Here is a 16,284-nt window from a genome sequence, read left to right as displayed (position 1 = left end):
CTGTGAGGTGTTTTTACTTTCGTGTTTTGTGGCTGTGAGGTGTTTTTAATTTCGTGTTTTGTGGCTGTGAGGTGTTTTTAATTTCGTGTTTTGTGGCTGTGAAGTGTTTTTAACTTCGTGTTTCGTGGCTGTGAAGTGTTTTTAACTTCGTGTTTTGTGGCTGTGAAGTGTTTTTAATTTCGTGTTTTGTGGCTGTGAAGTGTTTTTAATTTCGTGTTTCGTGGCTGTGAAGTGTTTTTAATTTCGTGTTTTGTGGCTGTGAAGTGTTTTTAATTTCGTGTTTTGTGGCTGTGAAGTGTTTTTACTTTCGTGTTTTGTGGCTGTGAAGTGTTTTTAATTTCGTGTTTCGTGGCTGTGAGGTGTTTTTAATTTCGTGTTTTGTGGCTGTGAGGTGTTTTTAATTTCGTGTTTCGTGGCTGTGAAGTGTTTTTAATTTCGTGTTTCGTGGCTGTGAAGTGTTTTTAATTTCGTGTTTTGTGGCTGTGAAGTGTTTTTAATTTCGTGTTTTGTGGCTGTGAAGTGTTTTTAATTTCGTGTTTCGTGACTGTGAAGTGTTTTTAATTTCGTGTTTCGTGGCTGTGAAGTGTTTTTAATTTCGTGTTTCGTGGCTGTGAAGTGTTTTTAATTTCGTGTTTCGTGGCTGTGAAGTGTTTTTAATTTAGTGTTTCGTGGCTGTGAGGTGTTTTTAATTTCGTGTTTCGTGGCTGTGAAGTGTTTTTAATTTCGTGTTTTGTGGCTGTGGGGTGTTTTTAATTTCGTGTTTTGTGGCTGTGGGGTGTTTTTAATTTCGTGTTTTGTGGCTGTGACAACAACAACAACATGCATTTTAAAGGCCATTTTCCCTGCTAGAGCGGGGGTTAGCCTTGCGGTCCCCATGACAATCTTGTCTTCCTCTCTCTCAACGATACTTTGCACATCCGTCGAACCATTCGCATTTCCACCCTTTCCAACCTTCGTTGCTGCGCTACGTTCATTACCCATGTCTCGCTCCCATAAATCATAACACTTCTCACACATGCAGCATACACCTTTCCCTTCAGCTTCAACGACACTCCCCTCATCATCAGCACGCCACTCAATTCCCGAAACCTCTTCCATGCACATCTCACTCGAGCAACCGTTGCCGAGTCTGCTCCACCTTCTCCATTCAGCATGTCTCCGAGGTAGCAAAATGATTTCACACCTTCCAGCTTCACGCCGTCTCCAAGATCCAACTCAACATTTCCTCCATCTGCAGCTCCCTCTGTGCACACCTTACATTTGAATGTAGCTGCCACACTGATTAATGACCCTCTCAGACCACTACATTTTTGATGAACCCACTCAGCGCACATTGTACACTGAATGGAGTTCACTCCGACACCCTTCCTACACACAGCACAGGGCCACTTCCCAGTTCTTTCCACCTCACCACATGCTTTACCACTTGCCATCACCTTCGTCTTTCCGATGTTCACCTTCAGACCTTTTGTCTCCATACATTCCTTCCACGTGTTCATCTTTTCCTTCAGTCCATCCATACTTTCCGCAATCAACACCAGATCATCTGCATACAACAACTCCCATGGTAAACCCTCCTTTACGTTCTGAGCCAGCACCTCCATCACAGCTACAAATAGTAGTGGACTTAGTACCGACCCCTGATGCACTCCCACCTTCACCTCAAACTCACCACTGTTCCCGTCCTTCATCCTTACAGCTGTGCACGCTCTTTTGTACATTGCCATCACTACTCTGATCAACCATTCCTCCACTCCTAACTTCCTCAATGCCCATGTCAATACTTTGCGTGGAACCCGATCGAATGCTTTCTCCAGATCAACAAACCCAAAAAACAACTTCTGCCTCTTCTCCATGTACTTCTCCTGCAACTGCCTCACAATGAAAAGCGCGTCTGTCGTACCTCTTTCTGGCATGAATCCAAACTGCATTTCGTCGATCTTCACTTTCTTCCTTATCCTCCTCTCCAACACCCTTTCCAATACCTTCATTCCATGCTCCAATAACTTTATCGCTCGGTACGAGCCACACTCCAGAGGGTCACCTTTCCCCTTGTATAGAGGGACGAGGGTACTCAGTTCCCAACCACTGGAATGCGCCCTTCTTTCACCATCAGATTACAGATCTCTGTCATTCTCTTCACACCCCAACTTCCTGCTGCCTTCAACATATCTCCCACAACTCCCGTCGGCCCTCCCGCTTTTCTACCCTTCATTGCTTTTATCGCTTCCTCAACTTCCTTCTCAGTTATCTTCTCTGCCGGTCCTAAAACTGGGTTACTCTCTATGTTGCCATCCCATTCATTCTCTGTATTCAACAGCATTTCCATATATCTTTTCCATCTTCCTTTAATTCCATCTGGGTCGACAACGATTTGTCCCACGCCATCCTTCAAGCAACTCACCCCCATCACATCACACCTCTCTTTCGCTATCTGCTTTGCAATCCTGAATACCGCTTTCTGACCCTCTTCCGAATCCAAGCGTTCTCCGAACATTTTCCTACATGCCTCCTGCGCCTTTGCTACCTCTTTCTTTGCAGCCTTCCTGGCTGCCTTATAACTTTCATGCTCTGCTCTTTCTGCTCCCGTACCCTTCGCCTTCTGCCACTCCTTGAACTTCTTCCTCTTCTCGTCAATCCTCTTTCCAACTTCATCATCCCACCACCATGTTTCCGAGTGCCTCGGTGGTCCTTTTGTCCATCCACATACCTCACCAACCTCGGTGGTCCTGGCTGTGAGGTGTTTTTAATTTCGTGTTTTGTGGCTGTGAGGTGTTTTTAATCTTCTATATATATATATATATATATATATATATATATATATATATATATATATATATATATATACTGTATATATATATATATATATATATATATATATATATATATATATATATATATATATATATATATTGTATATATATATATATATTGTATATATATATATATATATATATATATATATATATATATATATATATATATATATATATATATATGTATATATATATATATATATATATATATATATATATATCTATCTATGTATATATATATATATATATATATATATATATATATATATATATATATATATATATATATATATATATATATATATCTATATATATATATATATCTATGTATATATATATATATATATCTATATATATATATATATCTATGTATATATATATATATATATCTATATATATATATATATCTATATAAATATATATCTATGTATATATATATATATATATATATATATATATATATATATATATATATATATATATATGTATATATATATATATATATCTATATATATATATATATATATATATATATATATATATATATATATATATATATATATCTATCTATGTATATATATATATATATATATATATATATATATATATATATATATATATATATATATATATATATATATATACGTATATATATATATATATATATATATATATATGTATATATATATATATATATATATATATATATATATATATATATATATATATATATACAGTGAAACCTTGACTTACGAGTGCACCATATCTGTGCAGTGTCTGTCTTGTGTTGTCACTGAACTACTCCCTCAAACTTTGGTGAAATCGTACTATTCCAACTTGACCCACGGCGGGAGTTTGCGCTCTACTGAGTGGCGTTCTAGTTTGTAAAAGTTTTCATTTCAAGGACTCATTCGTGCAGCTTTCATTGTTAAACATAGGAACATTTTCAGGTGTTATTTTCCATGCCATCTCTGCTACAAGGGCTGTTTTCAGAATTGTCACCGAAACTCGAACACCTTCCCCTTCCATTTCTTCAACTAGCTCGGTTGTTGTGATATATTTCTTAGTGTCTCTTTCAAATTATCTTTGTTTCTAAGTAGTTTTGTTTCATTCCCACATTTGCTCTAATTATCACCTGCACAACCGAAGGTGGACACAGGTTTTGTTTTCAAACCCATGTCTGTTTACATGTTTGTGAGTAAAATATCTCAAAATGTTGTGGACGGATCTGGACAAAATTTGGTGGACAGTTTGGGTGTGTGACAAGTGCGAATGAATTCATTAGATTTTGGTGAAGATCCGGATCCAGATCAGATAATTTTTTAAAGATTCTTCACCAAATTGTGAGATATGGTCAAAACTATATATATCACAAAATCTCAAAAAGTTATGGATGGATTCGTATGAAACTTGGTAGACAGGTTGTGTCTGTGACAAGGACGAATTGATTCAATTTAGGGTAAAGATCTGAATCAGGATCCGAGATGATTTTTAATTTTTAAGCGATTTTTCACCATTTAGAGGACTTCTGACTCTTATCCTTTCTTTTCTCCCCATCACCTCCTTCTCTTTTTTATGCAATGGGCAAGGCTCATATAATAACTATATGAGAAGAGATAGAGAAAACAATGCACTGAAAATTGAGCCAGACAGGCAGGGTAACAAGGGACAGGGATTGCTACACAGCATAGTAAAGAAACAACATGGGAGACAACACGAGATGGTGGTGGCTTGCCACCTGAAAGAATTAAAGGGAAGAACAAGATTGGATGGACTTTGGCAGGCAATTCCAAAGACTGGGGCAAAGGGACAAAGGAATTAAAGTTAGCCGTGAGCTTGTGTTCAGAAAGCATAGCAGGTTCATGCACGTGATCTCGTGAGATTTGGGAGGGAGGGGTGAAGGGCTAAAAAACGCTGAGTGGTAAAGATCAGACCAAAAGTGGTACAAACCAGACGTCCATGAAGCTATCCATAATGGGAGAACAGCCATCCCAGCTGCACTTTAGGCTCCTGCAGAGCGGCGGTACTAACTACCCTCTGGACCCACAGTATTCTTCAATTTCTATTTTTTCCAATTTGTAATAAAATTTTCCAACTTAATTGCACACAATTTTAATTCAATATGTACAGTGACTTCTTATTCTTCCTCTTCTTCTTCATATGCAACACAATGTTGTGGGGTAACATTGATGGCTGAGGGTATCGCTGGGCCACTGATGCAATTCCCTCTATAGATTAGGAGAGGAATTTGGAATTTGGCCAAAATGCCAGTGATCATCCACCTAATCTTCATGAAGGACTCCTTCTCACATTAAAATGGATATACAGGCAGTCCCCGGGTTACGAACGCCCGACTTACGAACGCCCATATTTACGTACCGACCTCCGTAAAGCCTATTATCTATCTATAATTCCAGTAATCTCTGTGTGTATGTATGTATGTATGTATGTATGTATGTATGTCTGTGACCGCTGTTTCTCGACAACCACGGGTCCGATATACTTTAAACTTGCCAGGTATATTGCTGGGGACCCGAGGATGTGCCTTTTCAAGGTTTCATATTAATCGGACAAGTAGTTACCGAGCTATGTCCAAAAAACGATTCAACCAATCAGAGAGCAGCGAGCTATCACGTGTGCCGAACGTGCCGAACAGACTCTGCCTCGGACGGCACATTTGAGAGCGTATTCATTTATTTCACGTTGGCAAACTATGTTGGCGTTAAACTATGTTTTAAAACTAATTAAAACTAATTTGCGATTCTTTCGCTTTCCTGCGCGTTTGTGCACGCGATGGCGATTTCTTTACCAAACTCCGCAAGCCGTTCGCTTTGGACCAAACCATTTCATGTAAATAGAGGGGGGGGGGATTGTCACCGTACTCGCAAGCCGTTCGCTTTGGACCAAACCATTTCATGTAAATAGAGGGGGGGGGGATTGTCACCGTACTCGCAAGCCGTTCGCTTTGGACCAAACCATTTCATGTAAATAGAGGGGGGGGGGGGGATATAATTTTAGATATAGATATAGTACGGGCATGCCCTAGTTTAACAAAATATAGTTAATTTATTTATTATTATTATTTTTTTTGGTTGTGTACAGAATCGAGGCTCGTGAAAGAGCTAACATTTATCACACAGAAAAAAAAAATCAAACAGACACACATAGTATATAATAAGGGGAGCGGTAGACAAGAGAAATATGAGAAAAGCTCTGTTCAAGCCACCCTTGATGTTTACTTTAAGAAAATTGACCAGCACCAGGTCCATCCTCTCCAGCACCAGGTCCATCCTCTCCAACACCAGGCCCATCATCTCGGAGAGATATATCAAGGTATGATCGTTTCAAGGTTTGCAAGACATCAATTGGAACGAGAGTAAGTGTTTACCTTTAATCATTATCTTTTCTTTTCTATCTAAACAGTATAAGAAATGTTTCTTTCATGGTTTTTATACCTATAGATGTTTTAGGTAAAATATATACTATATACTAAGACAAACATTTAACTAGATGTGAACCGCACGTAACTGTTCCGACTTACATACAAATTCGACTTACAGACAGACTTAAAAACGGAACTCGTTCGTAACCCGGGGACTGCCTGTACTCAAATAATTCAAAAAAGTTCTAAATCCAGCAATCCTACACAGTGGAAAAGCTATAAACAACTAAAACGGTACTCGGTACAGAGCATACCTCTACCAGGTTGAACAGTCTACTGATAGGCCGGATCTGGATTCGGACCTGAACCAAAATTGAATCAATTCTTCCTTGTCACATACACAACCTCTCCACCAAGTTTCAGCTGAAACCATACACAACTTTTTGAGATATCTTGTTCACAGACAGAGAGACAAAGAAAACAAACAGACCCACAGACACACATGGGTGAAAACATAATTTCCATCCACCTTCGGTGACGGAGGTAATTAATATATACAGGGAATTTCAGTGAAGCCTTAAATCTTAAACATAATACAGAAATCCATGGACAGCACAAAGAAGAAATGAGAGTGATTTAGGCCTCAGCTTTTTTCACAAGAATAAAGTATCCAAATCCAATCTGGGTACGGGTTTCTCTGCAGAATGAAGCGAGATGGCAGATGGAAATAGGAAAGTTCAATCTCACAGTTTGGAACACAGGGTGAGAGCAATGGTGTTCCTTCCATAGCCAAGGTCACGTAGATATACAGGGCTGAGCATATAGGTCGAGTCAACATCCAGTACTGGAGCCAAAGCATATAAATGACTACTTCCAAATTCCCTGTAAAATATGAGCTTAGTATTGACTACCTTGCCTCATTTTAGAGAACCCTTCCTGATATATTCCATGAACAAGAAAGTCCTATGAGCTCCACAATTTACAAGCCTCTAATCAGGTTCAATTACATTCAATCAAAGGTTATTTGTACTTTCTGCACCTTCCTACAGTTTTTGAAATTTGAAGTATCCAGTAATCTTTTTCTCTGGATTCTCTAACTTTTGTGCATCTGGAAATAACATACACTGTAGACTACTTTTAATTCCATAGGGATAATCACACCCCAACCAATCACCTTCTACACTCACACACTCATTGCCAACTGCACACCTCGAACGAATGCAGCTCAGGCTGGCTCTTTCCTGGGAGAGGTTTGTAAGGAAATGTGTTGTGTGACATCTATTGGGATGAAATCCAGGTGAAGGAAACTTCCGAATGTTAAGAGTACCTTCGTGGCTTGACTTCAAGGTCAATGACTGACAACAACAAAATTGTGATATTCACACAGTTCCACAACGATTTGAACTAAATAATAACCCTTATTATATTATTTTCTAATTCTGTGTTAGGACTTACCGTACTGATAAACACTCAGCATTGACTTATCTTCAATATGCCACCATTATCATAAATATCACCCACTCCATATACTGTCAGTCGGAAAGTGAAGCCGTTAATTTTCTTAATTCCATGATAAGCCTCAACTTTATTATTTTATACACGGCTTGCTATTATAATTGCTAAAATTCGTTTTTGTCTCCATCTCATGAAGAGATTCTTTTGAAAAGTACAAAGATGACATCACGCTATGATTAGCCCAGGTTCCACGTCTGAGTGCGTAGGATAAATCCATGTTATTAGATCGTTGTGAGATGGTGGGTCCTATGAGAAGGAGACAATTTTCTTTGTTCAAAATTCCAAATGCAACTGAATAGTGTTATGAGCATTGGTGGCAGTAATACGTCACCTCTGGGGACACCGAGAAGCCATATATGCATATACCCCATAATACCCCATAATGAAGCCATACCCCATAATGACAAAGAGAAAAAGGATTTTAGAAAGTTTTGCAAATTTATTAAAAAGAAAAAACTGAAATATCACATTGACATAAGTATTCAGACCCTTTGCGATGATACTTGAAATTTAGCTGAGGTGCCTCCCATTTCTCTTGATAATCTTTGAGATGTTTCTACACCTTGATTGGAGTCCACCTGTGGTCAATTCAATTGATTGAACATGATTTGGAAAGGCACACACCTGTCTATATGAGGTGTCACAGCTGACAATGCATATCAGAGCAAAAACCAGGCCATCAGGTCAAAGGAACTGCCTGCACCTGCAGAGCTCAGAGACAGGATTGTGTCGAGGCACAGATCTGGGGAAGCCTACAAAAAAATTTCTGTTGCATTGAAGGTTCCCACGAGCACAGTGGCCTCCATAATTCTTAAATGGAAGAAGTTTGGAACAACCAGGACTCTTCCTAGAGCTGGCCGCCCGGCCGAACTGAGCAATCGGGGGAGAAGGGCCTTGGTAATAGAGGTGACCAAGAACCCGATGGTCACTCTGGCTGAGCTCCAGAGATCCTGTGTGGAGATGGGAGAAACTTCCAGAAGGACAACCATCACTGCAACACTCCACCGATCTGGGCTTTATGGCAGTGTGGCCAGACGGAAGCCTCTCCTCAGTGAAAGACACATGAAAGCCCGCTTGGAGTTTGCAAAAAAGCACCTAAAGGACTCTCAGACTGTGAGAAACAAGATTCTGCGGGCTTCCGCAGCTCTGAAGTACTTTGAATGGAGCTCTACTTGTTATTTATTTGATCAGTTCGTTGCATGTGCATTCATAAAGGCTGTTGATTTACAATACTAATATTTAGTCAGTCATAATAAAGTCATAATATTCATAATTTACAGTGATAATAAACATATGACTGTTATCACTGATAATTTAGAGAATTTACCCTAAAGTATGAATATCATACTCTTTCACAGTACTGTATGTCCCTCTCAAGTGATTGTGAGTAGCCTAATTATGTTAATAAGTGATCATAAAGTAATTATCAATGTGATGATGCTTAAATACGTCAAAATGAAATAATGACCAAACCATTCAAATTCACAATCTCACGAGATTCCGTCATCTCGTCAAATGTGATGGCCGGACAGACAGACTGACTGACAAGTGCATTAGTATCATAGCCGGCGAAGCCGGTGTTGTGAATGAACGCGTACGTATTATGTTGAAAAGCCAGATTTTGCTGGAGCCTTTGAGAATTTCGAATCTTTGACGCACCAATCGCTCCATGGAGGCCGCAATCTTGCGGATGCGTAAGTATGCATAAAAAATTGCGAAAAAGTTAAATAGGAGTTTGTTTCACCCGTCTTTGTTTGATTCACAATCTTATGCACCTCTAATTTGTAATTAAAATACCTTAAGACCAACCTCGTTCCCCGGGCCCGCAAGGGCTCTGGTTATCCTCAACGAAAATCTTCACCAAACACCGGAACCAATGAGATTCGAGCATTTGAAAAAATATTTCAAAAAATCTAATTACCGCGTTTCGGAGGTTGAAAACGGCGTCAAATATTCTAAAATTGACGAAGAATTTTTTTTTAGAAATCTCGCGGCCGTCGGGGATAGTTTTTCACGGCCGGAAATATCCGAAATTGAGACGGAATTCACCGAATTAATCAAGAAGTAAATTTTATAAATCTTAATCTCATCCAGAATGCAAATGGTGTCATTTTGAACTAGGTACGGTACCGACTACACCTACCTACTACCAACTACCTAACCTACTGATGCCATCGTGATGGGTAAAATAGTGGCAAGAGGCTTTGGCTTCGCCGGCTCAATGCGGCTTTGCAGTCGGGTCATATTACTAGTATAAAGCCCGTTAAAAATGACAGGTTAGAAAAGTTTATTCGAGGGTACTGAATTCCAAAGTCTGAAGCATCAGCCTTGTGTCAGATCTGCTTTTATCTTTTTTATTTATTAGACATCCTACAGATGTGAATGAACACTCGTTTTACGCGGGTTTAAACATCACGTGCAGCGAATTTCACTTCCTTCCGCAGTGTACTTATTGTTATTTTTTAAAACGCATCTGTACACTGCCCTTGAGGCTCGGTTTGCAAACCACCGTCTACCATTCCAATAGCAGAGAGATCATCACTCTTTTATTGAAAACGTTTTTCTAGTTTCTTTATCCTCAAAATAGACCGGAGTGAAAACACATTCATGTTAAAGTATTGGCCTTTAATACCTACCCGAATGAAGGGGGTTAGCCATCTGTACAACCCAGCCAGCATGACCAACTTGGGCCCATATGTGTCCTATGTGGGCTAACATGTGGGTCCAAAGTGTGTCCCCCACATAGGCCCAGCTGGATTTGTCCATAGGCACTGCCCGGGGCCCAACTGGGTTAGCCTACGTGGGCAGCATGTGGACTTTTTGTGGGCTACCCCATGTGGGCAGGGCCTGGGCTTTTTGTGGGCTAGCCCACATAGGCTGGACATGGGATTTGCATGGGGTATACATGGAATTTTCCTGGGACTCATGTGACTGGGATGTAAATCAATACTGCATTAGCTACCACATCACATCTGCTTTACGGTCAGTAGAAATATCAAATGGAGTGTATTTTTAGAGAGGCTCTTGCTTGAAGTTATCTTAAAGAACATCCTAACTTGGATCTGTCAAAACAAGCTAATAACGGTAAATACTTTAATAAATTCAATAGTGTTCCTGTGGCATTTGAAATGACTTGGAACATTTTGCTGTGGTATTCCTGCTCCCAGAATACCAAGGGTGTGAACCTCTGAAAGCTTGACGAAGATAAGATCCGTTCACCCATCCCTGAGAGAAATGGCGACAGACACACACACACACACACACACACACACACACACACACACACACACACACACACACACACACACCTCTTATATTACGTATAGATTTGCTAAAAATCCAACTTTCAACCCTATACATAACCACCATCCGAAGTATCATAAAATTGACGATTCAGGTATTATCGATCTACATCAGGGTCGACATTCTACAACATGGCTGCTGATTGGAAACTACAATGTTTCTTCAAACGGAATGATTCACGTCAGACAACAACAAACACACGTTAAAAAACTGTTGTTGAACTGGTCTCGATAACACGTTGGCTGCCAGCTACTGCTGTCGTAGACCCCTGTGCTTGTACTTAAATCAGGAACAATTAGCAGAGTTAATCACCGATGGAAAATAACACTGCAGTACCATTTTCAAATTGAGCCGTAAACATGGACGTCTCTTGATCCTGTTTGGTGCCCACCATAAATCTCGCGAGATTACACCAGGAAAAAAAAAGTGAGATTACAGGAAGACGACTTCACTCCGTACGAATAATTATCATTGACCTCACTCCGCTCATCAACCACAGAAGTCAATCCCCAGCCCCAACCAACTTTGTAAGATGGGGTATGACATCAAAGAGTGTCGTTCTAGTTGAAGAATGACATCGGCAGCCCAGATGGGACCCATGTGGAACCCAGTTTAAAAATACACCCAGAACCCAAGCCCACCTTAACCCATCCAAACCACCTATTTCCCAGCTGGGCTCAACCTGTACATGCTGGCTTGTAAACACACAAACTGATATTGTGTTTTATAGCCGGCAAAGCCGGTGTTGTGAATGAACGCGTATGTATTATGTTGAAAAGCCAGATTTTGCTGGATCCCTTGAGAATTTCGACGCTTTGACGCACCAAATCGCTCCATGGAGGCCGCCATCTTGCGGATGCGGAAGTACCGTATGCATAAACAATTGCGAAAAAGTTCAATAGGAGTTTGTTTCACCCGTCTTTTTTTGATTCACAATCTTATGCACCTCTAATTTGTAATTAAAATACTTTAAGACCAACCTCGTTCCCCGGGCCCGCATGGGCCCTGGTTATCTTCAACGAAAATCTTCACCAAACACCGGAACCAATGAGATTCGAGTATTTGAAAAAATATTTCAAGAAAGCTTATCACCGCGTTTCGGAGGCTGAAAACGGCATCAAATATTCTAAAATTGACGAAGAATTATTTTTTAGAAATATCGCGGCCGTCGGGGATAGTTTTTCATGGCCGGAAATATCCGAAATTGAGACGGAATTCACCGAATTAATCAAGAAGGAAATTTTATAAATTTTAATCTCATCCAGAATGCAAAAGGTGTCATTTTGAACTAGGTACGGTACCTACTACACCTACCTACTATCAACTACCTAACCTACTGATGCCATAGTGATGGGTAAAATAGTGGCAAGAGGCTTTGGCTTCGCCGGCACATTGCGGCTTTGCAGTAGGGTACTAGTAGCCAGCGAAGCCGGTGTTGTGAATGAATGCGTACGTATTATGTTGAAAAGCCAGATGTTGTTGGATCCTTTGAGAATTTCGAAGCTTTGACGCACCAAATCGCTCCATGGAGGCCGCCATCTTGCGGATGCGGAAGTAGGCATAAACAATTGCGAAAAAGTTCAATAGGAGTTTGTTTCACCTGTCTTTTTTTGATTCACAATCTTATGTTGAAAAGCCAGGTGTTGCTGGATCCTTTGAGAATTTCGAAGCTTTGACGCACCAAATCGCTCCATGGAGGCTGCCATCTTGCGGATGCGGAAGTATGCATAAAGAATTGCGAAAAAGTTCAATAGGAGTTTGTTTCACCCGTATTTTTTTGATTCACCACTTTCTGTTGAAATGCCAGATTTTGCAGGATCCTTTGAGAATTTCGAAGCTTTGATGCACCAAATCGCTCCATGGTGGCCGTCATCTTGCGGATGCGGAAGTATGCATAAACAATTGCGAAAAAGTTAAATAGGAGTTTGTTTCACCCGTCTTTTTTTGATTCACAATCTATGTTGAAAAGCCAGATTTTGCTGGATCCTTTGAGAATTTCGAGGCATTGACGCACCAAATCGCTCCATGGAGGGCGCCATCTTGCGGATGCGGAAGTATGCATAAACAATTGCGAAAAAGTGATCTTACTGCAAGCTAACTTCTTCTGGTGGAGGAAGCCGCAGTTCCCGGAGAGAACCAGCCCTGACAGCGACTGAAGTTAGAAGACTACACACATACTGTGAAAACGTATATTTAGCCCAGTTATAATTTCTTAAAATAGGCCCTAAGCTAGCACATGGTATAGTTACTTCCTTAAGCTTCTTGTTGTAGCAGTTACCGGTAGCATGACACAATTAACTTGCACCGGCCGATGACGCGAGCGGTCACGTGTCCGGACTCGCCCGGGCGTGTTCAGACTTGTCTTCCCGGGCGAACGCTTGCCTTGCATACCACGCCCCATTGAGAGGCGTGGCTTATATATTTGCATACCACGCCCTGCCTGAGAGGCGCGGCTTTGGTGTTGGGTTTTCTGATATATATTGCCGCCCAGTCGATGGGCTTATTCAGTGCTTTTGAGTTCGGTTGAGTGAGCTTGGAATAAACAGCTCAGAGAAACTTCATTCCTGGCGTCGTCCATTTTGTCCGATTTTTATCATGCGAGCACAGCTCCCACAATTGGTGACCCCTTTCTACGAATACGGCGATGGAGTCAGCTGTAGCTTTGAGGCTCCCGGGCTTTTGGGAATCTCACTTGGCCGTTTGGTTTGCTCAAGCGGCTTCTCAATTCGCCCTGCGGAACATTACGGAGGACACGACGCGCTACCACCACGTGGTTTCCGCGCTCAACGCCTCCACCGTGGCCCGGGTCCTGAGCTTCCTACAGCACCCGCCGGACGCCGACAAATACGGCGCACTCAAAGGCCTACTCCTCGGTGCGTTTGGACTCACGGAGACCGAACGCGCACGACAACTACTACACCTCCCGGAGCTGGGCGAGGCCCGTCCGTCCGAAAGCATGGACCACATATGCTTGCACTTCTCGGTGACCACAGCCCGGACTTCCTCTTCCGCGAGCTGTTCCTCCAGCGGCTACCTGGGCAGGTACGCTTAGCTTTGGCTAATTCGCCCATCACGGACCCTCGCGCCCTGGCCAAGGAGGCCGATAAATTTTTCTCGGCCAGGCGGCACGTCGGAGCGGCCGTATGGCACCCTGGGCCGACTGAGGCAACGCCCGCGCCATGACCGGTGCCTCCACCGGCCGAGTCCGCGCCACTGATGGCTGCGGCCGCCGCGACACCCCGTCGACCGAACCCTACGCGACCGCCGGAGCCTCCACCAGAGCGGACCATGTGCTATTACCACGCCAGGCTTGGGCAGGGGGCCAGAACGTGCCGCCCACCGTACACTTTTGGCGGGTCGGGAAACGACCAGGCTGGCGCTCGCTGCCTGCCATGAGCGTCGGCCATTCAGGCAGCCTTCTATTTATCACGGAGACGGAGTCCGGGCGGCGTTTATGTGACACCGGCGCTCAGCTGAGCGTGATACCCACCTCGGTGGAGGACAAACAGGCCGCGCTTTGCGGCCCCGCCTTGGTAGCCGCAAACGGTTCCTCCATCCGCACCTTCGGTTCGCGCAGCGTCGCATTCTGCTTCGGGGGCCAGCACTTCAGGTGGGACTTCATCACGGCGAACGTGCCCATGGCCTTGCTGGGTGCAGATTTTCTTTGTGCGCATGGGCTTTTGGTCGACGTCAAACAGCATCGGCTCATCAACACGGAGAACTTCAGCTTGCTCGCTTGCTCATTGAGCAGCTCCGCTCCGACCAAGCTAGCCTGCACACTCCCGGCCATGGACGATTTCTCCCGCCTACTCGCCGAGTTTCCCGCCCTCACGCAGCCGACGTTTTCGGCCGTCGCCGTCAAGCATGGCGTCGAACACCACATCCCGACCACAGGTCCACTGGTCTACGCCAGGGCTCGCCGCCTCGACCCGGCCAAACTTGCCATGGCGAAGGCGGAATTCGACGCGCTGGAGCGGTTGGGCATTGTGCGGTGCTCGAATAGCGCGTGGGCCTCGCCCCTGCACATCGTGCCCAAACCGGGTGGCGGATGGCGACCATGCGGCGATTATCACCGCCTCAACGACGCCACCACCCCCGACCGGTACCCGATACCACACATACAGGACTTTTCCGCCTGTTTGGCGGGGCGGGTGATCTTCTCCAAGGTCGACCTTATTCGGGGCTACCACGAGGTACCTGTCCGACCGGCCGACGTTCCGAAGACGGCTGTAATTACACCTTTTGGCCTCTTCGAGTTCCTCCGAATGCCGTTCGGCCTTAGGAACGCGGCCCAGGCCTTCCAGCGGCTGATGGACAGTGTGTTGTGGGATCTCACCTTTCTGTTCGTCTACCTGGATGACATTCTCATCGCCAGCACTTCCCGGGCAGAACACCTCGTCCACCTGCGCACGCTTTTCGAGTGCCTCGGCCAGCACGGCCTCATCATCAACCCGGCGTAATGCCAGTTTGGCGTAACGGCCGTCGACTTCCTGGGGCACCGCATCACGAAGCGCGGGGTCATCCCGCTGCCTACCAACGTGGAGGCAGTCACAAGTTTCCCACGCCCCCGCTCCATCAAGGTCCGACAGGAATTTTTGGGGATGGTAAATTTCTACCACCGGTTCGTGCCTCGCGCCGCCCAACTCATGCGTCCCCTGTACGAAGCCCTCCGGGGCAAGCTGGCCAAGCACGACGTCGCCTGGACCACAGAGATGGATGCGGCGTTCACGGGCGCTAAGCTGGCCCTCGCCAACGCGACCATGCTGGCACACCCGGCGCTCGACGCACCAATCGTTTTCACCACGGACGCTTCCGACTACGCGGTGGGCGCCGTGCATGAACAGTGGGTGAACGGGGCTTGGCAACCGCTGGCCTTCTTCAGTCGGCAGCTTCGCCCTAACGAGCGCAAGTATAGCGCTTTCGACCGCGAGCTCCTCGGCCTTTACCTGGCCGTTCGCCACTTCCGCCATCTTTTGGAGGGCCGCCCGTTCACGGCGTTTGTGAACCACAAACCCCTGGTCTTCGCCATGGCCAAGGTTATGGAGCCGTGGTCGGCCCGCCAGCAGCGCCACCTCTCCGCCGTGTCCGAATTTACGACGGACATCCGGCATGTCGCGGGCAAGGACAACGCTGTGACCGATTGCCTCTCCCGGTCCGGTGCGAACGCCGTCCACCTGGGTGTGGATTTCGCCCGCATGGCGGCCGACCAGACCGCTGACCCCACGGTGCAAGCCCTCCGGACAGCGGACACAGGCCTGCGGTTGGCCG

The sequence above is a fragment of the Myxine glutinosa genome, chromosome 1 (genome assembly GCF_964187855.1).
Source record: "Myxine glutinosa chromosome 1, kmMyxGlut1.1, whole genome shotgun sequence".
Classification (NCBI taxonomy): Eukaryota; Metazoa; Chordata; class Myxini; order Myxiniformes; family Myxinidae; genus Myxine; species Myxine glutinosa.
Note: the sequence above shows the minus strand (reverse complement) of the source record.